Below are 26,098 nucleotides of genomic sequence, written 5' to 3'. Positions count from 1 at the left end.
CTCTTGTTTTTCTTATATAATTTGGAGAAATCAAAACAAGAATCTTATGCAGTTAAAGAAATAAAAACCGACAAAACAGAAGATATATTAAACTTTGCGCAACATTTTTACTCCAAATTGTATACTCAGGAAAATGTAGATATAGAAAAAGAAGCTGAATCATTAAATTTAATAAATAATAAATTAAATGATATACAAATTCAAAATTTTGATAGAAGAATTGACCGACACTTTAAAAGGAATGAATAAAAACAAATCTCCTGTGATGGATGGTCTTACAGTGGAATTTTATATTAAATTTTGGGACGTTTTAAAACCTTTATTTCATAAAGTTGTAATGTCAATTGAAAATGAAGAGCAGTTATCAAGAAGTATGAAAAAGTGAGTAATTAGTCTTTTTATAAGACAAAAGGAGATGAAACAAATCTTAAATTTTTTAGACCAATAAGTCTTTTGAATGTTGATTATAAAAAAAATTCAAGAGTTTTAGGCTTAAACAAGTTATGTGTTTGATTATTCCCCTGAACAAACTTGTGTTCCAGGAAGGGATGTTGCAGATAATATTATGTCAGTGTGGGATGATATAGATTTAGTTGAGTTAAGTAAGGTTGAAGGTTTTATTGTAAAATTGACCAAGAAAAAGCTTTTGATAGAGTTTCACACAGCTTTATAGTAAAAGTTTTAAAGCAATTTAATTTTGGAAATAAATTTATATCATGGATTAAAGTACTTTATAATGATATAAAAAGTTGTGTTAAAATTAATGGACATTTAACACCTTTCTTTTCTATAACTAGAGGCGTTAGGCAAGGGTGTCCACTTTCTATGATGCTTTATGTTATTGTAGCAGAACCTTTGAATAATTTAAATAAGAATAAACATAGTAATGATGGAATTAGAATAACAAATAAATTTAATTCTTTATTATTTCAGCATGTTGATGATACTACTATTACAATTAGAAGCTGTTATTAACAGTTAATATTTTGTCTTGCTGCTGGTGCAAAGGTCAATATTGATAAGTCAAAAGTACTCTGTATTGACAAGGCTATATCTAATGATTTATCTTTTAATATTCCTGTGTCTATCAATATAGATTGTGTTAAAATTGTTGGTATATATTTAGGCCCAAATAAGAAAGTATGTGAAAGATTGAATTGGACAAATAAAATAGATAAATTAAATGCTTTAATTATTCTTTGGTGTAAAAGGAAGCTTACTTTAAATGGAAAAGCTACAGTGTGTAATACTGTGTTATCTTCTAGATTGTGGTATATGATAAGTACTATTCATATTCCTAAATGGGTAGAAAAAAAAATTCAGATGTTGTTTTGTAAATTTATGTGGGACGGTAAAATATCATTAATAAAATATTCTACAATTATTAGGAATAAAATATACAAGATGGTTCTTTTAAAAAGGTTGCTTTTCGTGTTAAGATGCTAAAGAAATATTTTTATTATGATTTTAAAGCTGTTTGGAAAAATACAATGTCTGAATTTCTTTCAAAGTATATGAATATGTAACATTTTCAATATAGTTTTTAATGAATATTCTCTAGTAGTTATTAACCCTTTTTATGCTGAGGTGTTGTCAGCATCGGACTCCGTCACGAAAGGTGAACGTCATTTTGCCATGGATTTAGGTGAAATATTATCTCAGCCACATTTTGACAATCCTTATATTAAGTATAAAGATAAATTGTTATTATTTAGTTCTTTTATTGAAAGTGGTATAGTCACTGTGGCTGATACTGTTTATGAGGTTATGCCAGGGGTTTTTTCTTCTGTTTCTGCTATTGTAGAAATTATGCAGGAAAAATGTCCTGATGTAACTAAAGCAAATATTTCTTCTGCTTATAATGTTATTTTAAACTCGTTTCTGGGTGAATGGAAAACAGTTATTATTAGTGAGAATAAAAATGTCTGTTTAGTAAAAGATTTATGTTTGATTTATAATAATGAAATAATAAATTCAAGTAACTTCACTGTTAAATTAATATATTCTTTTTTAATTGCTGAATATTTCAAATTACCTACATGTTTAGAAAAATGGAAGGATTTAAGTTTTAATGTATCATGGAAGCCAGTTTGGAAATCCATTCATTATTGTGATAAATCTCCTGAATTCATTTATTTGGATTTTAAAATGGCGCATAATATTATGTTTTACATTTTGTAAATTGTATAAATATGGTAAAGTTTTGTCCAGTCATTGTTCAGTTTGCATGAATGACGATGAAGATTTGTGTCATTTGTTTTTATATTGTGATGAATTGTATGACTTAATATCAATATTTCATGAAATGTGTATTGTAATGTTTCAGAAAACGGTATTCTCTTTACAACAGCTAAAATATTATTACTATATGGTTGTTATGTTAGAATACAAACTTGTCCGTATGATTTCTTAAACATTATATTGTCGATTTATAGAATATTAGTTTTTAAAAGACGTTTAGTAGCGGAATTAAGAGGGTCAAATATCAGTCTTGTTAGTTTTTTTAAGCACTACGTGCGTCAGTTCTTTAAATTAATGAATATTGTTTTCAAAAATAAACTTTATGTTTTTACTAATACATATATTAAGGATAATAGGTTCTTTGACTTGAATGATGATGTATTAATCTTTAAATATCCTCTTAATAATTAGTATTAGCAGTCAATATTCCTCAAGACTTGATAAGAAATGTATAAAGTTTTAAATAATTATACAAGTGTGCTTGGTGTGAGTCAGTGAGTGGTTTGTGTGGGTGTGTGTGTGTGTGTGTTTATTTTTATTATTAGATACCTGTTGTATTTATTTATATATTATGTTGATATTGTAAATAAGAAACTAAAAAAGCCATCGGACTTAACGTTGGTAGGTACAGGGTTCGTAACCCGGTACCGGCAACCACCCAGAGCGAGTTTTAATGACTCAGTGGGTAGGTGTAAAGCCACTACACCCTCTTTTCTCTCACTAACCACTAACAATTTTACAACTAACCCACTGTCCTAGACAGACATCCCAGACAGCTGAGGTGTGTGCCCAGGACAACATGCTTGAACCTTAATTAGAAATAATCATGAAAATAAGTTGCAATGAAATCAAATGTATTGTTCAGCAGTTCTCTCATGTTATTATTTTTCTTTTCGTCACTACAACATATATTATGCAGAGCTAGCAACTGCTACGCTTTGGGCGTAGTTTGCTACGCTTAGTCGACTTTTGCTACGCTGCTCCGTTCATGCCCAAATTGCTTCGCTAATTGATACGCTAATGAAAACCAGTAATAACTTTTGCAACAGATAAATATAACTGGATGATTAGTGTATTTGGCCAACGTTTCTAGTAACGAATTATGTTTTATTTGGCAAGCGTATACGTTTCATCTTTATCACAAATTATAGGTCTATAAAGTACAGTTGAAAAGCGGGCGATTTCTGGCATTTATACTAAACTTGGATGTATTCTTGGAATACAGTAACTAAAAACTGAATTCCTCATTTATGTGGCTTTTTCCACTTTTTTTTATTCCAACATATAAAAGTATAATTTGCGGATTAAGAACCATTGTAAAAGAGTTATAGTAAGATGCATTCTATAACAGACATGTAGTTTTACTGTAGGCCGATCCCAGTGTTACGTACTATAAAACCTTCAAAGAACTGTTCTTTAGTTGTGTTACGCTTGCATGCCGTGGATACAGAAAATTGCATGTGAACGTATGCCAGTTAGGAATAGAGTAATTGTAATTTTAACTTGAAATAAGAATATAAGCATTCAGATTTAGTATTGATCACATCATCGCACAGCAGTTAATTTTGGGTTTATTGCATTTCGATCCTGTTTTAAAAACAAAATTCTAATCATTCATAATCCTGTTCAAATCGCCCGACTTACTTGACAACATTCGTTACATTTCGGGTATGTCCGTATACCTTAATCGAAGACGAGCGTTATCTATGCTAAAATAAAAATAGCAAGACCCAGTCTTTTGCGGTTACTATGACGTAGTTATTTGGTGTTTTATTTTGCTGCTGTTTATGACATTCGACCATGCTACGTTCAAATATCATTTGCTACGCTCAGTTTGTCTTGAATGCTACTCTCACTTGTGGCTGATTATGTTTGTATCGCAGGCAATGTTGGTCACTCGAGGCGATACGACATTTACGCGGAGTTATGGAAATTTCGTCATAGGTTTTGGAGGCGTCCACGACTGTTATACCAGGCACTATAATCAGAAGAGAAGCAAATGTGGTCCAGTAGGCACGTTTCACATCGATATGCGCGGAACAGGACTGAAGATTGACGACGACGTAAGTAGAGTTTAAATGTTGGTGGGGTTTATTTTTTTTTTGGGGGGGGGGTAGGGTAACAGCGCCACTAAAGCACATTGATATATTAATCATCGGCTAGTGGATGTCAAACATTTGGTAATTTTGACATATAGTCTTAGAGAAGAAACCCGCTACTTTTTTCCATTAGTAGCAAGGGATATTTTTATATGGACCATTCCACAGACGTGATATCACACACCACGGCCTTTGATATAGCAATCATCGTGCACTGGCAGAAACGAGAAATAGCCCAATGGGCCCACCGATAGACGTAGGTAGAGATATACAAGCTCGGAAGAACACCTTTAGAGTATTATATATATATAATCACATTTCTTTTCCGGGCTGATTCTGAATTACAGAATGTATTCTTGTGTAATTACGAAATACAGGACTTCTAGATTTTGGTATCCCCACTTTCATGACTAGTGATATTCAATCTTGGGCTAGTAAATAACTACTATTGCCATGCCCAATGGCCAGTGACTTTTTGTTGGTCAAATGTTGCAGTTAAGTTTGTTTTTTCGTAAATATGAATATCCTCCCACCTCAACCCTTCAGGCAGTTAAAAAACAGAAGGTGAAGAAGAAAAAGAAGGAAACAGGTAAATGTTGCCCCTTCTCCCCATAACAAACGTTTATAAATAAATAATTAAATAAATAAACACACGCACACCACACACATACACGCGCACACGCACACACGCTCACACACACATACAATATATATATATATATATATATATATATATATATATATATATATATATATATATTAGTTATTAAAGTGCTTTTTGTTTTGTTCTCATACGAACAGAAAATCTTTCTGTGTTGCTGACACCTCCTCTAAAATAGCAAGGTGGCTTGAGATAATATATTTTATAAATAAAAAGTCAGAAGCCTCCTTAAAAAGTCATATATCCCTCTTTAATTAAAATTTTCGCCTGTTCAGGCTTCATCAGGGAAATTATAAAACTATGATAAAAGAAGTAATAATAATAATAATAATAATAATAATAATAAAATCTTTATTTATAGAAGGTAACTCAGTTAGTTCTAGACTATTCTCCCCTGAGGCCTTCTTGCTAATTATAACAATAATAATAACAATAATCATATTAATTATTAAAAATAAAAACTAACAAAACCATACATGTATGTACAATATATACAACCATAAAATATATTTACACATAATTATTAAGAAGAGCAATCATGTTCCTAAGAAGAGTTTGTAAAAAGTAAAACAAAATTCTTAAATATATTTAAACTAGTACATTTTATAGCATCATTAGGTACACTCTTCCAGATACCAACTCCAGAAATTTGAAAGCTTTTCTTGTAGTGCTTTATTTTTGGTCGAGGGGCTAACATATTTCCATCATCAATGGAGCGAAGTTCATAAATAGATGATATTGGATTGAACAGGTCTCCGAGGTCCTGATTAGTCAGTCCGTTAAGTGTTTTATATACAAGAATGGCTTTTTGATATTCTTGATATTCGACTCTTCTGTTTATTTTTAGCCACTTTAGTTCATGAAAAAGTAAATCAGTTGGATCATCAGGTGATTTGTCAAAAATAATATGTGCTGTTCTTTTTTGTAATTTATTTATTCTTTCTAAGTCTAATTTAGAACAATTTCCCCATATAGTCAAGCAGTAATCGAATAATGGTTGAATACAAGCATTAAAATACAGCATTCTAATGTTTAGAGGAAGATACTTCTTTATTTTTGCTAGCAGAGTTATTTTTGAAGCTAGTGCTTTACGTACCTTGTCAACTTGTGTATCCCATTGAAGAAAACTGTCTAAATATACCCCAAGGAGCTTATGACTTGATACTTGCTTTATTTGTGTGTCATTACCTCTTAATTCTATATTTTTTGTTTTATATGAGATATTTGGACAGTAGTTAATAAATTGCTTTTTGTTTTGTTCTCATTCAGAAACATGTTGTGTTTACACCAAGCTTCAGTGCTTTTCATATCTTTAATTTATATTTTATAATGTTTATTGATGGACCTGAAACATGTATTGTTGTATCATTTGCAAACATGTCTACATGTGATTCAGTAGTAGCTAATGGAAGGTCATTTATGAATATAAGAAAGAGTAAGGGTCCAAGTACTGAGCCATGTGATACACCTGCTCACATTTAAATAAGATGATTGAGTGTTCCCTATGTATACTTGCTGCTTTCTGTTTTGGAGATAGGACTTTATTAACTTTATGGAACCTTCATCAAAATTGTACCATTTCAGTATAGAAACAAGAATTTTATGGGCGACCAAATCGAATGCTTTTTTTTTAATTAAGAAAAATTACTCCTGTTAAATTCCCATTATTCATTTCTTGTAACCAAAGGTCTGTGATTTTTGTAAGAGCTGACTGACATGAGTGAGATCTTGGAAAACCAGATTATTCATTGTGAATTTGTTTTAATACTTATATTAATAATATGGGTTACTGACCGCGTAATAACAGATGCAGTAACCTTTAATAATTTGGGACCAATATTATCAACACTTGCTGCTTTTTCACATTTAAGTTCAACAATGTATTAAGAACCTCTGCGTCAAACCATACTGAATTGAAAACATGACAAATATATGATCTTTAAAGGAGGCCTCTGACATTTTCTTTATAATATATATATACACGTACAATACTTATTATATACATGTACACATATACATACACATGCTGGCTTGCACGTCTAAACTTGTTCAGCAAAAGCGTCTGTATAACAAGATTATATGGCATATGACAAGGTAAGAAATCGGCACACTGTCACCATCTACATGTACATGTTATGTCATTGTTCGATTTTATCCGCAGCTTGAGTGGATGCCTCAAGGACAGTATTCGTATGGAGAATGGACCAGAGGCCATGGAAATGCCACCGTGGACATCCTGGCAGGCGGCGAGTGCGGCGGACTGAAACCCATCGGGCCCATGCTTCTCATGCTTAATCCAAACGATATATACTAAAGGTATATTGTACAGAATCCATTTTGTATATAGTTTAATTTACATATCTATTCCAAAGGTATAAGCTATGAGAACTTAGGTTATATAATATACAATAGGTTTTTTTCTTTCTCTACATTAATATTGGTTCATATAATCTCTTGATAAAAAGTTTGTTTTGATTACCAACACCACTAAAGCACATTGATTTATTAATCATAGGATGTCAAACATTTGGTAATTTTGACATATAGTTTTAGAGAGGAAACTCGCCACATTTTTCCATTAGTAGCCATGGATCTTCTATGAGCACCATAACACAGACAGGACAGCACATAATATGGTATTTGATATACCAGTCGTGGTGCACTGGCTGGGACGAAATATAGCCCAATGGTCCCACCGACAGGAATCGAACATAGACCGACCACGCATCAAACGAGCGCTTTACCGCTGGGCTACGTCCCACCCCTATATATATATACAAGTATGAGTCTACTGCAATCTAATTAAAATTAGCTCCACTATTACATGTGGATCTAATAGCAGCCCGGTGGAGCTCATGTTCAGTTGACCTTTCATTCGACCAATCAAAACCTTACTTGCAAACTCATGCCAGTGATTTGAAAATAATTTGAAAACATTCGGGATTATGCCGAGGTTATACGAATTGATTCGGGTGAATTACGAAGTATGCCGGGAACTAATTGCAATATAAAATGTTATATAAAATTCGTTTCAAGACGAAACAACAAACACAAAACCCCGTGATGATATAGCCATAAAATCAGTTTATAGTAGTATATATTCCACAGTTTATTTCTGCACTTTTCACCCATGTTTTTTCAATGTTGAAATAGACCAACAAGTTCGTCTACTGCATAAATAGTCTAGCCCTATATTTTTTTAATCTGTATGCTCCCGAATAACGCTATAAAAGGCGAAGTGTAATTGGTCGATATTTAAATTGTTATTTATAAATGAAATGTCACCTGGACATGGGAAGTCCACGCAATGCTGTAGACCCAGTAGAGCTAGTTTTAATCAGATTGAGTCTATTGGTTAAAGAGACATTCCTGAGTTTGCTGCAATTTTAAAGATGTTATCGACTAACAGACTTTTTAATGATTGTAATTACATATGTCAAATATATTTGTCTGCGTAATATATTAGTGGCTGTATATTAAACGTGTTTCTGATCGTTCTAATATTTGTACTAGGTTAAATTTCATTTTATTTGCTTAAATACATTTTTTCGTACGTACGAAATTATTTGAAATCGAAATCCAGTTTGGTCTTCTTACAAATATTAAGACGACCAGAAACACATTGAATATTAAGATAATGATATTCTAAACAAGAAAATATATTTAATATGTAAGTTTAATCGTAGAAATATTTTATTAGTCGGAAACATCTTACAATGTAGCAAACTCAGGAATGTCCCTTTAAACATACTGGATATACCAATAATAGTCCACAGATTGAAAGTACTGTCTTATAAGGCCTCTTTAAGTCCTCCCGAACACCTGGGCGATATTCAGTAGCTATTTTCACACTTACACAAGTTAAATAGAGAATAATACACGAGTGGCCGTTAGATACCATTTATTTCACGAGATGTTTTAAAATGTATCTAACGAGTGAAAGCAATGGGTTTTAAGATAAATGGTATCTAACGGACACGAATGTATTATTCTTACATATCCTCAAAAACCAAGTTTTAATCAAATTTTAACATCTTTTTCGACTAAAAATTTGTTAACAGCCGTAGCACTTGTAGCTAACTTACGCGTCACAGACAAATCATTGTCAGGTTAACTATACGCCACAGTGTAATCGATTTCGATGATGCTGGGTTTTGTTTCATTGGCATTGGAGACCTGGTCATCGCCTTGGAGCAGCCAGTCGTATGTCTTGAAATTGTTACACACGTACATGTCTTAAAGGGACATTCCTGAGTTTCCTGAATTGTAAGATGTTATCGACTGATACAATATTTCTACGATTAAACTTACATATTAAATATATTTTCTTGCTTAGAATATAAGTGTCTGTACATTCAGTGTGTTTCTGGTCGTCTTAATATTTGCGAGAGCCCAAACTGGATTTTGTTTTCAAAGGTACGAAAAAAATTATATTTTAGGAAATAAAATGAAATTTAACCTAGTAAAAATATTACAACGATCAGAAACACGTTTAATATACAGCCACAAATATTTTATGCAGAAAAATATATTTGATATGTAATTACAATCGTTAAAAAGTCTCTGTTAGTCGATAACACCTTAAAAGTTGCAGCAAACTCAGGAATGTCCCTTTAACAAGTATGTGTTATAAAAAATAACGAATGATGTTCTTACCAACGGGTGTGTAAGAAAGTAGTATAACGGGGAAAATGACAGTGACGTCACAGTCAGGATAAGCAATAAGTGCGATAGTAACGGCCTAACAGACCCGAAGTTGTTTCGATGTTTTGCACAAGCACGGATAACTACACTTCCGCCCTATACTGGTATAGGTTTTACACGTTTGAGCGCTCGTGATTTAGCTAAACATTTACAGTTAAAACAGTTTCTTTTCTTACACACCCGTTGGTGAGAACATCATGCGTTATTTTTGGTAACACATTGGTTGTTTACACACGTACGTGTGTTAACAATTTCAAGACATACGACTGGCTGCTCCTAGGTGATGACCAGATTGCCAGTGCCATGCATCCAGTGAAAAACAACACGGTGGAAATAGATTACATTGTGACGTATAGTTAAACTGACAAAGTGTGAATGCAGCTAACGTTAAGTAACATGTATATGTGCGTCGCTCTCTCTCTCTCTCTCTCTCTCTCTCTCTCTCTCTCTCTCTCTCTCTCTCTCTCTCTCTCTCTCTCTCTCTCTCTCTCTGCGTGCGTGCGTCTGTGTGGTACTGAGATATATAATGCTATTATAATAAATAAGTATCGACTAACAAAGATTTGTTCATTTCAGTTTTAAACGTCGAAGTCGGACAATCGACAAATGGCTTCCAGGTACAAGAAAAGTTCGTCATCTGTTAATCATCAACAAATATATGAAACGTGAATCACACTTGAGATTCGTTCAACAGTTTAACCAGGCGCCGATCTAGGGAAGGCGCTGAGGGACGTGCCCACCCCTTTGTTTCGCCGACGTCAAAATACCATAATACCCTGTTCAAACACCTCTTATCACGTCTGGCGTCCCCTCCCTCTCACAAACCCCTGGATTCGCGCCTGTTAATAATGGATATTTTGCATTAATTAATATGTTCAATGCATATTTTTTTTAATAAAACGTTTCATAGTATTCGCTATGCTGAAATAGCAATTTTGTATTTTATTTTATTAAACAATAATTACTATTACAAAAATAAGTCGTTGTATATGTAAGTCGTTGTAACTAAGACTATGGGTCAGAAAGATGATTCACGAGGTCTGTAGAGTTGGTGGAGATTTCGTCCATTGTAAGATATTTGCAATAACAGAGCCTTGTTGGCGACTATTTCATACTAAATACATTTTCTTGTTTAGAATACTAGTGTCTGTATATCGAATGTGTTTGCGGCCGTATACTAATGTTTGTAGCATTCAGGCTTTTTTCTTTAATTTGCGATATATAGTTTTTCGAACGTACAAAATTAAGGAGAGGTAAAAACCGGTTTCGCCTACTACAAGCATTTGGACAACAACAAACACCTTGTAAATACAGACACTGATATTTTAAATAACAAAATGTATTTAATTTGTATGTAAAAGCTCTATTGGTCGGACACATTTTACAATGGTTGTAAACTCAGGACTGTCCCTTTAATAGAGGCTAGGCAATAGTTCCAGCTGAAACACAGACGTAAAAACATTAAAGTTTGTTTGGTTTAAAAACAGTAGAGTACATTGATTTATTAACAATCGGCTATTGGATGTTAGCTGCTGGTAATTCTGATATAGTCTTAGAGAAACAACTCGCTATATTTTCTCATTAGTAGCAAGGGATCTTTTATATGCACCATCTCACAGGCAGGAGAGCACATAACACGGCATTTGATATACCAGTCGTGGTGCAATGGCTGTAAGGAGAATTGGCCCAATAATCCCACTGATGGGGATCGATACAAGACCGACCGCGCATCAGGCGAATGCATTACCACTGGGCGAAAAACAAGTTGAAGATTTTTTTCTTTAAAGTGACATTCCTGAGTTTGCTGCATTGTAAGATGTTTCTGACTAATACAATATTTCTACGATTAAACTTACATATTAAATATATTTTCTTGTTTAGAATATTCAGTGTGTTTCTGGCCGTCTTAATATTTGCAAGAAGCCCAGACTGAATTTTGTCTTCAAATAATTTTAGCTAGTACATATATTAGAACGATCAGAAACACGTTTAATATACATCCACTAATATTTTATGCCCCAAAATATATTTGATATGTAATTACAATAGTTAAAAAAGTCTCTGCTGATAGATAACATCTTAAAAATTGCAGCAAACTCAGGAATGTCCCTTTAATGACACCGCTAGAACACATTGATTTATTAATCGTGGGCTATTGGATGTCAACCATTTGGCAATTGTGACATCTAGTCTTCAAGAGAAAAGTCGCTACATTTTTCCATTAATAGCAAGCTATTTTCTGACAGGATAGCACATACCACTTTTTTTATATACCGTTCGTGGTGCACTGGCTGAAACGAGAAATAGCCGAATGGGTCCATTGACGCGGGTCGATTCTAGACTGACCGTATCAGGCTACGTCCCGTCCCAAGCAACCAAAAACGATTACTCAGCGACATATATCTGCATTGACAAAAAGTCACATCAGGACGAAGCACTGTAATTTTACTGGGGCCAATTTCTTGTTGCCGATTTAAGTGGGTTTCAATTCCGTTCACCTGTAACTTCTCTTTCTCGTTGTAACTCTTAACTGAAACGTATCAACATCGCCAAGTCAATTATTAACGATCTTGAAATCATTCAATAAAGTCACCATATTCTTACAGGGTTCGCACAGACCTTGAAAAGTCCTTGAATTTCAGGGTAGTCCTTTAAAAGTCCTCTCATTTAGTAAATATTGAATTTATGCTTTAAAAGTCCTTGAATTTTGTGACTGAGTGCTTGAATTTTACAAAACATCCTTAAATTTAAAACTTAAGATCCACTGACAATAAATATAACAAGTTTCTGGAAAAACAATTAAACGGAAAACACTTTTTGTTGTTTTTTCGCTAAATTTTAAACCTGTTACTGGACATTTTTCACCGGGTATCAAATTATTACACACACCGGAGATGCTGTAACTGCGCATGTGTTGGCGTCTGTTGAATCAGACAAATTAGTCAAAAGTGTGTCTATAATTTGAAGTGGGAAGCTAAACTGTACACTGGCTCGTAGGAAAAGTTTGTTTTGTTTAACGACACCACAAGAACACATTTATTAATTAATCATCGGCTATTGGGTGTCAAACATTTGGTAAATTTGATACTTAGTCATCAGAGGAAACCCGCTACATTTCTTTCTAATGCAGCAAGGGATTGTTATATGCACTCGCCCACAAAGAGGAAAGTACATAACACAGCCTTTGACCAGTTGTGGTGCACTGGATGGAACGAGAACAAAACCAATCCGCTGAATGGAGCCACCGAGGCGGTTCGATTCTGGGACACACGTACCTCAAGCGACCACTCAAATAGTACCTGCATTATACCAGTTTCATTCAATGTAGGGGACAGAGGACCGCAAATATTTTGTGTAATAGATTGAACGGCCCTGTATTTTATTCATTACCGTACACCATCTGCGGGAAATCCATTTGCTATGCGGAATGTCCTTTGTACGTACGGGGTGTAATAGAAAAGAATGAAAAACTGAATTACAAAGATGGTTTAGCTGAGCAGACCGGCCTTGTTGGTGTCGTGGTTAAGCCATCGGATATAAGTTTGGCAGGTACAGGGTTCGCAGCCAGGTACCGGTTCCCACCCAGAGCGAGTTTTAACGACTCGGCGGGTAGGTGTTGGACCACTACACCCTCTTCGCTCCCACTAACCACTAACAAACTAACAACAAAGCCACTGTCCTGGACACAGAGCCCAGATAGCCGAGATGTGTGTTTGAACCTTAATTAGATATAAACACGACAATAAGTAAAAAGAAAGACGAAAGAAAACTGAGCAAGATGATGATTGTGTACGTGAAAATAGGATCTGAAATGATTGATGGTGTATTATGATCTAAGTTTGTGTAATCGTGAACGACAGTTTAAACTTTGACTATTTGAGCGGCCCATATTTTCGAAGCAATCTTAGCCTACGAAATCGTGAAACCATCGAAATCTATGACGTCACTATGGCTTCGAAATTGGTAGCATTTTTGTCATTAATTTTATCATGGCAAACATCTTGAAATTCAAAATGGCCATAATTTAAGGATATTTTACATATATTTTGACTCCCAGTTAACAAAGAAACATAATTCTTGTGTCTTTACATCTTTTAGGTAAATTACTCGCTGATAACATTATATTTAACTTTGGAACTCATCTTGGAAATGAAAATGACCATAAATATTATTATTATTATTATTATTAATTATTATATACCGTTATTTAACCAACAATTTATGTTTATATTTAGTAGCTCAGTAAATAAAGAGTAAAAAAAAATATTATCTATCCATATGGCCACCATTTTAATCTGTTTTTGCCTATATCTCAACTCTCGATTAACATAATAGTTTTATCTATATGCACATTTATGTAGTCATGAATTTATTTGTATAATATTGTATCTTACCATTTTATATTTTTTCATATATCTTATTATATATATATCTACAGAATTAGATTCATTGACCACTAAAATATGCATAGTTAATAAGACAATTATATATATATGATACTACTCATCCAATGCTGGAATACAGAAATGTACAAGGACAAAAACATTGTGCTTCCAACTGAAACTTGAATTTTGAAAATAAAACACGTTAGTGTTAGCCATTTTGAAATGAGACCAGAAAATTCTTTTTTAAAAAATAAGATGCTAATAGAAAAACTGACACCAAAATTGTTTCTGTGTTAAATGAGTAAACCTATAATGGATTGACGTCCATTTTGAATTTCATGATGGTTGCCATGATGAGATGAATAATAATAATTTGAATCCACCGACAATATAGACCCCAGAACTATTTTTTTTTAAATGTTTAAATGGGAGTGGATATATCTGTATATATATTTATATATATATATATATCAATTTCTCTGGCGATAGTGGTCAGAAAACAAAAAAATGCTATGGATAGTTTTGTCATGGGAACATATATGCACTTGAGCAAAACAAAAGTTAAAAAATTAACATTTGGACTATAAACATCCAATTGTATGCAGCATAAACCATTCACTATCTATAACGCACACACTTTAATTATTTCAATTTTAAACAAGTCTGCTTTTACGTTTTAAATGCATTTTTTTTTTAGCTATCCATACCATAACCAAGTATAGAGTGTTCATTACAATTTTATAATTTATATTAAATTTATTTATTACCCATATGGTCTACAATAAACGGTTACATAATGTCGTATTTTCCCCCACGCTATCTTTATTGTCTGGGTTTTAAGAATACCTTGACAACTGTTATGCACACTACTGACGTCACGAGTCGCTTAGCAAGCTTGCGACAGTGTTTCGGAAATTGGCATCAATCCATCTCATGATTTGATTGTGAACTATACAGTCATGTTTAACGTTTGTTAAACATCATAGTTTGTGAATAATAAATAAACTATAACATTGAGGAGTGCCATTCGAAATTTATGAAATGGAAATTGTTGTACAACGCTCTCGCTGTGCGTTTCATTCCGTATAGCACTCACGCTGAGTCTATAAGATTTTATTATAAGATAGAGGCGGATCTAAATGGGGGCATGGGCCCGCCCCCCCCCACCCCACTCCCCTAAAATGTTGCGATAGCCATATATATTAATTTTCTTCTTTTTTTTACGATCCCCCTTCCCCCAAAGGTGGCATTCCACTTCATGTCACTGGGCTCCCCTAAATGATTTTCTGGATCCGCCACTGACTTTAATAAATAATCTGCCTTTAAACCATCACTATAATGCATGGAATTTATTGTGGAACAAAACAAACTTTATTCAGCTTCAACTGGACGTAGAGGTGAACCCCCCTGCCCCCCCCCCCCCTTCCGCTCCCCACACATTTTTTGGCTAACTGTAAAAACGTTTGATTTTATATTTTGAAATATTTTACAGTCCTCTGCATTAAAAACACTAGGTATTATTGTAGTTACAAATAGCTACAATACCGCACAGTTATAGATTATTATTATTATTATTATTATTATCCTTGTAACTTGAAAATAAAATACTAATTTATTAATTATTGACTTAGTATTTACATACAATAGAGTATATTTCTAGGAGCCCATAAATTAAAACAAAGCTAGTATACTATACATAGATGTTAGTTGCATGCTCAGAACAACATTTTAAAATCTTCCATTGAGAGAAGCAATTGTATGACCTGTTGTCGATCATTTTTGGAATAGCCCTATCCAATTTTATACATTTTTATTGTCACTCTCTCGTTTCCTCATTAATAAGCAATCCATGTAAAACAAAACAACATAATATACTATCTTGATACTCAAAACTGACAGTTGATAAAGAGATAACTACACTGGCATATCGTGTTACCTTATTAAGTAGGTCCAATGGTTCATTAATTCATTTCAGATTATTTTCCTGTTTATGGGTGTTTACCATCGAACCAAATTGCTTACACCACAATAATGATACGTGGCTAAAGCTGCAGCACACGATTCAATGATCATATACACGGTGGATATAACTATTACAACCCCTCAACCGTAAAGCAAATGAAAAAACAAAAACAATGGTGGGTTACCTTGAATTAAAAAAATGTACGTTTAAAATTGACTTTTTAGTTTTGGCTTTATACATATAGCTTTTGTTTTAAAATGCATCAGCTCCATTGTCATCACATATGTTCACAGGAAACATAACGTTCATAACTGCATGTTAGTATATGTCTCGACATTCCACATTCGATTAAGGATAACATAATGGTCTCATTCACAATGTCAGTAATCTCGTACGCATTTGTCATCTCACAAATGATCGCAGACGAAAGTTTTAGAACATAGATGATGATAATTGATGATGATGACGACAATGATGATGATAATTGATTATGATGATGATAGTAGTTTATGTTGTAATAGTCAAGTATGCTATATATAGTACTATATGTAGAATTATATATTCAGAGCCGGTTTAAAGATCAGCGGGGCCTGTAGCACAAATAATAGCTGGGCCCAATTTCCAAGATATATATTTTGCAACCCCCTTGGGGAGAGGGAAAAATGACCTGGGGAAAATGTACACAATGTCTCACCGCGGGACCCCCTGAACCGCAGGGTCTGTAGCACGTGCTACATGTGTAACAAAAATAAACCGGTGATAAAAAAAGTAAAATGCTATTTTTGTGTGCAATTTAGAAAACAATCGGTTCAGAAATAAATAACGTGTAGTAAATTCCGTAGCATGAAAAAAGGCGTTCTGCGTGGGACGGACTATAAATATGAAATGTTTCCGTACATATTAACGAATATGCCCGAAGTTTTACGAAATTACGTTTTCCAACGAAAGCGTTGTGTAAGTTGGCTATGCTTATGAATCGTAATAAGTATTATTGAATAATATCGAAATTGAACGTACTAGAAATCTTATTATATAATCAACATTCTAAAATTGTATTAGTACATGTTTATTTTTATATTTCAAGTTAAATTTCACTGTGTAAAGTGACACGGGTAAACAGTCACATGCTTTGTTGCAAGCATACGGCAATTAAGCGTAACTTCCGAGAATTAGCGGTTGAGATCCCTTGCTACTTACCAATTTGGAGTAGCGGGTTTCCTCTCTCATACTAACACTAACTCAAGGTTCGAAATTTCTCGGGGGAGCATGCCCCCGGATCCCCCTAAGCAACGTCGTGCCTGACCATAAGTCTAAACGATCCCCCTCCCAAAATCCTGGCTACGGCCGGGCCTGTAATATTTACAACTATAAATGTACCGTTTCTCTATTAAAAATAGATGATTTAATAAAATACTTAAGTGTGGACCTTCAAGTAGTATAACACACAGCCTATATCTAAATTCAAGGTAGTACCTGTTTTGATCTCAAACCAATTTTTAATGTTTACCCACAACTGTCTTGCCTGTTAACAAGTGAAGAATAAATGTTCTAAATGCTTCATTCGTGGTTAATACACATTTTTAAAGTTTGAACTGAACATTTTGCGTCTTAGTGTCGATGGTGGTTTTTCGTATAAGTTCAAAGCAATGCGAATCAGTGATTGTTATGTTGAGTTTTTGGGACCATTTGTGACAAATGTTTTCTAAAGAACATTGAATACGTTTAATATAGATATTGTATATAAATTTGTTATCATTAGTGTTTTATATTTTTGTTATTAATGGATTACTTTCAGCTATTTCAGTAATTGCTATTTAGGTTGAATTGTTGTTGTAGGCCCTACCGAAGTAAATCGTTCAACTTCACCATTTGTAGTAAGTACACGTTTTATTTTTAAATATTTAATTATCACGAAAAATAAAAACATACCGACTTGTAAACAGCATCGTCTGCTTGTTATAGAATTTTGTCAGGGGTCAAGGTTAGTAGACCAGTTTTTATTTTAATGCAGCGAAGCATTGTAATACTATAGCTAATTTTGAATACGTTAGTATTGCAATGACGTCACTTTGCATCTCTTTACAATGACAAAAAAAAGAGGAAAAAAAAGAAAGAAAAAAGCAAAAGGGGTGCATGGCGTTTCCGTTTTAAGAATGCTGGAAATATTCCAATGCAAAATTGCTATTGAATTATTTTTTCTTTGAACATTACTAATGCACTTGAATGTGTTCAAAGAAAATCTTGTGATTGAAAAATTGTACCTTTTACAAAATATGGATTTCAAGTGAAATTACGGTAAGATATGCTATATTTATTGTGTACGAAGCCAAAACAAGGGTACGAAAAGTGACTGTCGGCGACCTTAAAGTCCGAACCAAATTCTTAACAACTACGATAAATTACTCTCCTACCTTTAAAGCCGCACACCCTAGTTCCATCCAGCGAAAATAAATTATAATTTGGTTAATCTACAAACCTGTAACACACTTAGATCACGTTTTTATCAAATGGAGTGAAAAAGCAGGTTTTATATCGATAAATACCATGGGAATCCCCATGTCCCAATTGCTTGAAATAATTTTAAAAGTTAGTATTCTGATGTCACCGGTAGATGTCGCTCGAAGCACAACAATGCCTACGTCACAACAAATTTCACAGACTTGGGGTGCGTTCGTTTCACCTATCCTGGACATGTTCCAAATGTGCTGTCCTGGTTGTATCGCAAGACTTAGCAAAATTATTGGTTTTAAGGGTTTGTAACGTTTTGTATTGAGAGACTTACTTGTCTGAACTTTATTGTTACTGAAAATGTTCACGAACTGTGAAGAAAAATCTCACAAATGAACAACAACAAATCGGATGTTGATTGCGCGAACCGTGCACGAAAAAATAAACCAACCAAAATGATAACGGTCACGTGATATACCAACGTCTGTGACATTGAAATGGAAATATCCCCTCTAAAAATAGATTGGACCTCGCTTGCTTAACGGTTTTTTCTCGACAGAACGTCTTGTGAAAAAATGCAAAAAATGCATTTCGTGGTTTTACAAACATCAGGATTACCAAAAAGCACTTCAGGTGAATGGAAATGTGTATTCTAAATAATAAAATGTAAGTAAAGTGCAATTTTATTTGTGAAAAATGGGGTTTAATAGCGAAAAACAACGCCGTAATGGTTAACAAATAGCCGTAACTAGGGTGTGTCCCTTTAAATAATGTTACATTTCCCCCAAATTTTGTCCAGACACAAGTTGTGAAAAAACCATTACAGTGACACAGATTCCACATATGAGACTGTAACGATGTCGCCAGTATCGACTTCGCTGAGATAGCATAGGGCAAAATACATGCAGTTTTCTCTCGTCGGCATTTTTTTTTTTTTTTTTATGGAATACTCCTCAAGAGGGGTGAAAGCCTCAAAGTATGTGACATAATTAATACAAAATCAATGATCTCTAGTGGTATCTTTAAACAAGCAAATACTAATTTAAAAAAAAAAATAATAATAATATGACGTCATCACGTTTTCTTTTATATCATGTTATGACGTTGTTAGATTAAGTCGTATCATTTCACCCCTCTTGGAGAATATTCCATAAAAAGTCAAAATGGCAGCCGGCACAAAATTACATGCTTTTTGCCCTATGCGATCTCAGCGAAGTCAATATAGCCGACATGGTTATCAGCTAGTATGTGGAATCTGTGTCATTGTAATGTGTTTTTTTCAGGATTTCTGTCTAGACAAAATGTGGGTAAAAGCTAACAAAAAATAAAAGTAGGGGAGCAATTTATTGTAGTTGTTAACATTTTGGTTCGGACTTTAGTACGACCAAATATGACAATCGAATGTAATTTTCTTAATTAAAATAATTATCTTATTATTATTATTTTTTGGCCAAGTTATAATCAGTTACATATAGAAAAGTCATTCAAAGATAATTTAATTGTTATTATTTAATTCCTTCCTGTATTTATGCAAATTATGTGGGAACTCTTTTGTTTCTCCCACAGGTCATTAATATGCCTTATATGTTTTAGCATAAATATCTTTCTGGATATCTGTTTATATATTTATTAAAACTAAGAATGTATGACATCGGCTATGTTTAGTAGAACCAATTGGGGCAATCCAATGTAATTTTTTAAATTAAAATAATTATTTTATTATTATTATGTTTTATGGCAAGTTATAAGGAATTAAATATAGAAAAGTAATTCAAAGATAATTTAATAGAGTTATTATTTAATTCCTCCCTGTATTTATGCAAATTAGGTGGTAACCCCACAATGTTCTCCAAAACCCTGAATGCCAATGGTGTGTAACTTGAATTATTATTTTTTTCTCCCGCAGGTAATTAATATGTCTATTATTTTCTTGTAATTATAGTGCATATTTTCCTAATAATTAGTAGCGTCATGTTGTAAAGTGGAGTATCGTGTAGGGTTTGTAATTATCCGCCATGCGACTTCAAAGCACCTGAGTAGGCCTACTTGCAACATCCAATAGTGTTGTGTCATTTTCGTTTCTGTATGTTTAAGATAATATTATAATTATTTAAGTAATGTGTCGTACCGTCATACAATTTCGATCGACATATGTTTTCGATACTTTGTAAATGCATGTGTCGCGAAATTATGCGAGATAGAATCTATTACGTTACTATCAGCCTGAACAGAAACCACGAAGTGTCTTTTTTTTCTCTCTCAGTATTAAAAATGCTTCAAGTCAAGCAACAAACTTTGTGTTTAAATTATAATACCATAACTGTTGTACATGTTATCAATTTTGGATACTGCAATGTTTTAGTACTAATAAAATGCCTCACATAGCAAACTCCAGTTGTCAGAAATAACTGCAGAGTTATCGTCTGCTGCGCGGACATTAGACCTGTCAAAGTTAAGGTAGACGACAGTCACTTTCCGCACCCTTATGTTGCCTTCGTACACAATAAATATAGCATATCTTACCGTAATTTTACTTAAAATCCATATTTCGTAAAAGGTGCAAATTTGTTTAATAACAAGATTTTCTTCAAACACATTCAGGTGCATTAGTAATGTTAAAACAAAATAAAATAATAATAGCAATTTTGCATTGTAAACTGACTGCGAGTGTGTTCTGTATTGTAATTACATTCTTTTTTCTGGATCGAATATACCATATTAATAACACCCGGAAAGCTAATGGCGTCATTAGAAAATTACGTCATTAGCAATTGGAAGAGGCGAAGTTGACGATTCAAGGGTCTACAGTTAGATTGCAGCCAGGTATTTTTTTCGATTCTGTAAATCAACACTACAGGTTAATAGTCGTACCCATAATTGGGCCTCTAGAGCTGAGCTAGGTTTGTATCCACTCCTGTTGTCTGTGGTAAAAAGAATGTTACATTTTTACTCCCATATGCAAACTACGGACAACATTATTTTACATGTTTTTTCTTAATGCACTGGCCTTGAAACGAAAAATATTAGTTGGCTTCACAAATTATATTATTACATTGGTGAGTTGAATAAAACAAACGAAGCACTGTCAATTATCCCATTAATCTTATAAATATAATTAAAACTAAGTATCACAATATTATAAAAGAAAACCTTGGAGCTCCAGCCAAAAGAGATGGATCCAGTAATAAGATGCGAACGTACAAATGATATAAACACAATATTCAACTAGAGCCATATTTATTACACTGTATGCATCCAGAACACTGTAAAGCTTTTACTAAATTACGTCTCAGTGACCACAAATTAAAAATAGAGACTGGGCGCCATACAAAATCCTTCACTCCAGTGGAAGAACGTTTATGTGACCACTGCAATGTAATTGAAGATGAATACCATCATATCACAATATGTTAGAAATATAATAGTCAACGTGTCAAATTATATGCATATCTAACTTTCCATAATTACCTATTTAAAAGTATGAGTATGCAAGAAAAATTTATATATATTATGCAAAACCAAAATCCAGCCTGTGCTGGTGCGGTATGCAAATTTGTTCACGATTATACATGTATTGCCCATAATTAGTCCTTATTTATTTTGCATCCAGTTACGTATGTGGAATGTTTATATGCAATAAAGTTTTTTTATCTTTATCTTATCTATACAGTTAGTTCCGCAGAAAAAACGATTCAGTTTGCAATGGACATAACCATATAATTACAAACTTTCCGAATTTATACGATTTACTGTATTCTGATTGGCTGACGTCACTAAAAAACCCAAGCGTTATCCTTTCATAAACCTCATAAAAATACGTCATCACGGAAGACCAAGATCGATTGGAACTATTTTTAGCTGGATGGGCGAGAAGCCCAATGACCCAGTTCGGTGATCGTTTTAAAAATAGAACAAGGAAGTGACCTGTTTTCTCGATTAAAAAAATAAGGGAAACTGGATGAGATATTCATGTTATATATATAAGTTAAAATAAAGATATATACACTGTTTTTGTTGATTCAATACTTATTTTTATTTTTAGACGGACAATTTCCAATAGTATGCATACATGTATTCCTACGCTTATTTACAGAACATGGTTGACGGTAAGAACGAAAGAAATTATTTGTTAGTGTTTTAAGGTACACTTCTACGCGATTTTATACCATTTGTGACTTTTATACATCGATAAATTCCTAAAAAATGAGAAACAATTCTTAAATGGAGTTTTTAGATTTGCGGGTGTTATTGTCTATTTGATGCCCGTAAATGTTTCATTTTTGACATCAAAAATGACATTTGCGGGATTAAATAGACAATAGCACCCGCAAATCTAAAAACTTCATATGGTTATCTCCTAATTGGAATTGACCCCTCCGTATGACGAGTTAACCACGCCCACCGTGACACGTGATGCAAGGTTAGACAAACATTCAATAATGGCTGCCAATTCGCATAGGTCGATAGCAAAATCAACCTATCTGTCGATTACGTTTTTGCCTTAATTTATTTACAAATATCGTTGTTTAATTAAAAAGCCGACAAGAGGAGACATTCAAGTATTTCACTACAGGGTACATTTACGATGACAACGTGATTTAAATCGACGAGACCAGTTTTACTTCAGTACATTTTATCGAAGCACAAGAACCCGGAAGTGAACGTCGAATGCAACCAAAAGAACATTTAAAACATCCTATGCTAGTTTTTCTTGTCAGAACTGATAAATTAAAATGTCTTGTTTGTTTCTTTTTTCTTCTTCTTTTTCATCTTAATTTTTGTTGTTGTTGTTGTTGGACTTTTATATTAATGGAATCCCGATATGCCGAGGAACAAGAGAATAGAATGCGCGGCGACGACCCGGCCTCGATCCGTTTAAAACCGTCTTTATTTTTGGTCGGGTTGCGTTAAATGTTTTGTTTAAAAAAAACTAAAGGGAGGGACGTGAGCAGTAACATTAAAATACAAGGCGTGTGGGAATGCTATCAGTGTACCATAATTTTATGCACGAAAGGTTACAAAACTATAGCAGGATAGTCGCCTGTGCCAAAATTATGCAGGCAGTGGTTTAGATTGTGGGGTTGCGATGTTTATGGGGGGGGGGGGGGGGGGGGGGGGGGGGGTTCTTACATAGCTGCACTGCTTGAATCAACCGATATACGGCACTTTCCCTATTTATGAAACCAAAGCCATACACGAAATTCAAAAAAATAATAATAAAATTAAAATCACAACTGGCCCTCCAGTTATGTATACTGACATATTGGGCCGTCTCCGTTCTGACAAGACATATTAGGGCTGTTTACGTCTGGGTGCCCCATCCCTTTATAAAATCGGGCTGTCTAGCACACTCTTTTGAAAAAGTTGGACACAATTACGAATGAAAATATAGAAAATGTAGGACAAAAGTAGGAAAACGTAGAACAAAAGTAGAAAAACTAAGTATTCTGAAGAAAAAGTAGGAAAAATAGGACAAAGACCGAAAAGTACGAAAAAGTAGGATAGCTGGACAGTCTGTAAAATATTTGCCAATTAAGCCAGTACAACAGTGTTTAAATAAATTATAAACTCGTGTTGTGGCAACAACTGTTGGGAATCAAACTTGAAGCTTCTGCCCCCCCCCCCCCCCCCCAATCTCACACACCCCGCCCATTAGTTATCCTATTGTCCACAAAATGTACTCACAAAGCTTTATCTGTTCTAGAGGCATAGGCAGATAAAAAAAATAGTAATAAATATTACAAGACAACCCATGCCTACAGAACAATAACAATAATACAAAATAAAAATTTAATTAAAAAAATGTATATATATATATAACCCCCAAACACGAGGCAAAATTATATATATATATATATATATATATATATATATATATATATATATATATATATATATATAAAATGAAACTAAACCACAGATTGCAGTTTGCACAATTTGTTTAATATTTATTATGAGAATACTTCCTAACATTTTCCTTTTTCTCTTTACATATTAATCCCCATGCAATCTGGTACAGGTAAATATAGGATTACCATTTGATGGGTGGTGTCAAACTGAATCCCAAGTCTTGGAAGTCTGAATTACTCCTTAGCAGCAATATGTCAAACACAAAAAACAAAACAAATTGTATTAAATGAAATTGTTGAAAGTGTTTCATTTTCAGCAGCAATTTCATCCCCTGCCCCAGTTTTTCTTTCACATATCAGTTGAAACTGTTCTATTATTTCTATCATTCTGTTCTCAATATCACGATGCAATGTAATTTGTTTAATAGTTTGTCTTCAGAATCTCATTTTCGACATCTAATCAATGACTCCACATCCATTGGTCCAGTTGCTGAATTATATAAAAACAAACATGTTAAGTATTTCACATCCATTTGAAGAAGTACATTAGTCTGTAACAATTATATATTGTTGTATTAATTTAAAGTTTAATTTAATTTAAGGAATTTTTTTTTTTAACAGGAAACAAAATCAATGTGACTAAACAAAGTATAAAATTATAAAGTATTGCAGTAAATTAAGAAAAGTAGTGAACAATGTATTTAACTTTGATGATGTTATTTGATTTTTATTAGAAAGTTACACAAAGCTTGATGACATGTGTTAGAAGAAAAATGCCTATGCTTTGCTAAAATTTGGGGTATAAAATAATGATGAAAAACAAAACTACTGTCTCCAACAGAAAATCATATTTAGGGTAGGTAATAAAAACAAAACAGATGTAAGTGCCTCGTCTAGGTGGTTATGGGTTTGAAATGTTTTGAAATTAGGGTTAGGACATTACATTCCAAGCACATGTCCATTTATAAACAGCAGTTCTTTTACTATCATTTATCTCAACATTAAAAAATATATCTATTAATTTCTAAGATTTTATGGTATATAAGTTTAACCTCAGTAGCCTCTGGCAGAAACCATTAAGTTGAAAATTCTAAGAATAACAATAAAGGAATAATAAAATGTCTTACCAGTATTTATTATAAATTACCCAAGATTGGTAATTGATCTGCTGTTAGGTGAGGAATTGTTTTAATAAATATGGTAAAATTGGGTTGTTTTAATTGAGGGGTGGGGTGGAGGGGTACTAATGGATAAGTTAATGTTTGGTTTGTTTAAAGACATCACTAGAGCATACGGAATTATTAATCATCAGCTATTGGATGTCAAACATTTTGTACTTTTGACATGTATAGTCTAGAGTGCAAACCTGCTACATTAGTAGCCAGGTATCTTTTATATATATACACCACCCAAGACAGAATAGCACATACCACAGCCTTTGATATACTAGTCGTGATGCACTAGCTTAAATCGAATCAAACCGAGAAACCGTAACCGGCAGATCTGTTCCGATTGCAAAAAATCACAATTATTATTAAAAATGTTTTTGCTTCAAAACATTTCAGGGTCCCTACATAGAATTTGCCTAATTTATAACTTTCCAGACAATACTTCCTTATCCCCCTAAAGCTCACAACCATATAGGTTACTCACTCACTCCGTCTGACTGTGCAGTTTAACGACGGATTCTTAACGACAATATATACATCGAAGACTGATTAAATGAGTCAGTAAATTCCATTACATTG

The 26,098-nt window shown here is 33.4% G+C and overlaps 1 long non-coding RNA gene across 1 annotated transcript; it reads left to right on the top strand.

Annotated features, from left to right (window-relative positions):
* The first annotated feature begins 4,175 nt into the window (after positions 1-4,175).
* Positions 4,176-10,472, top strand: LOC121384486. The gene is made up of 3 exons (XR_005959394.1): positions 4,176-4,304; positions 7,163-7,317; positions 10,282-10,472. It is a non-coding gene; the product is annotated as an uncharacterized LOC121384486 (long non-coding RNA).
* Positions 10,473-26,098: the final 15,626 nt, after the last annotated feature.

The sequence above is a fragment of the Gigantopelta aegis genome, chromosome 10 (genome assembly GCF_016097555.1).
Source record: "Gigantopelta aegis isolate Gae_Host chromosome 10, Gae_host_genome, whole genome shotgun sequence".
Taxonomy (NCBI): domain Eukaryota; kingdom Metazoa; phylum Mollusca; class Gastropoda; order Neomphalida; family Peltospiridae; genus Gigantopelta; species Gigantopelta aegis.
Note: the sequence above shows the minus strand (reverse complement) of the source record. Positions and strands in the feature narration are given on the sequence as shown.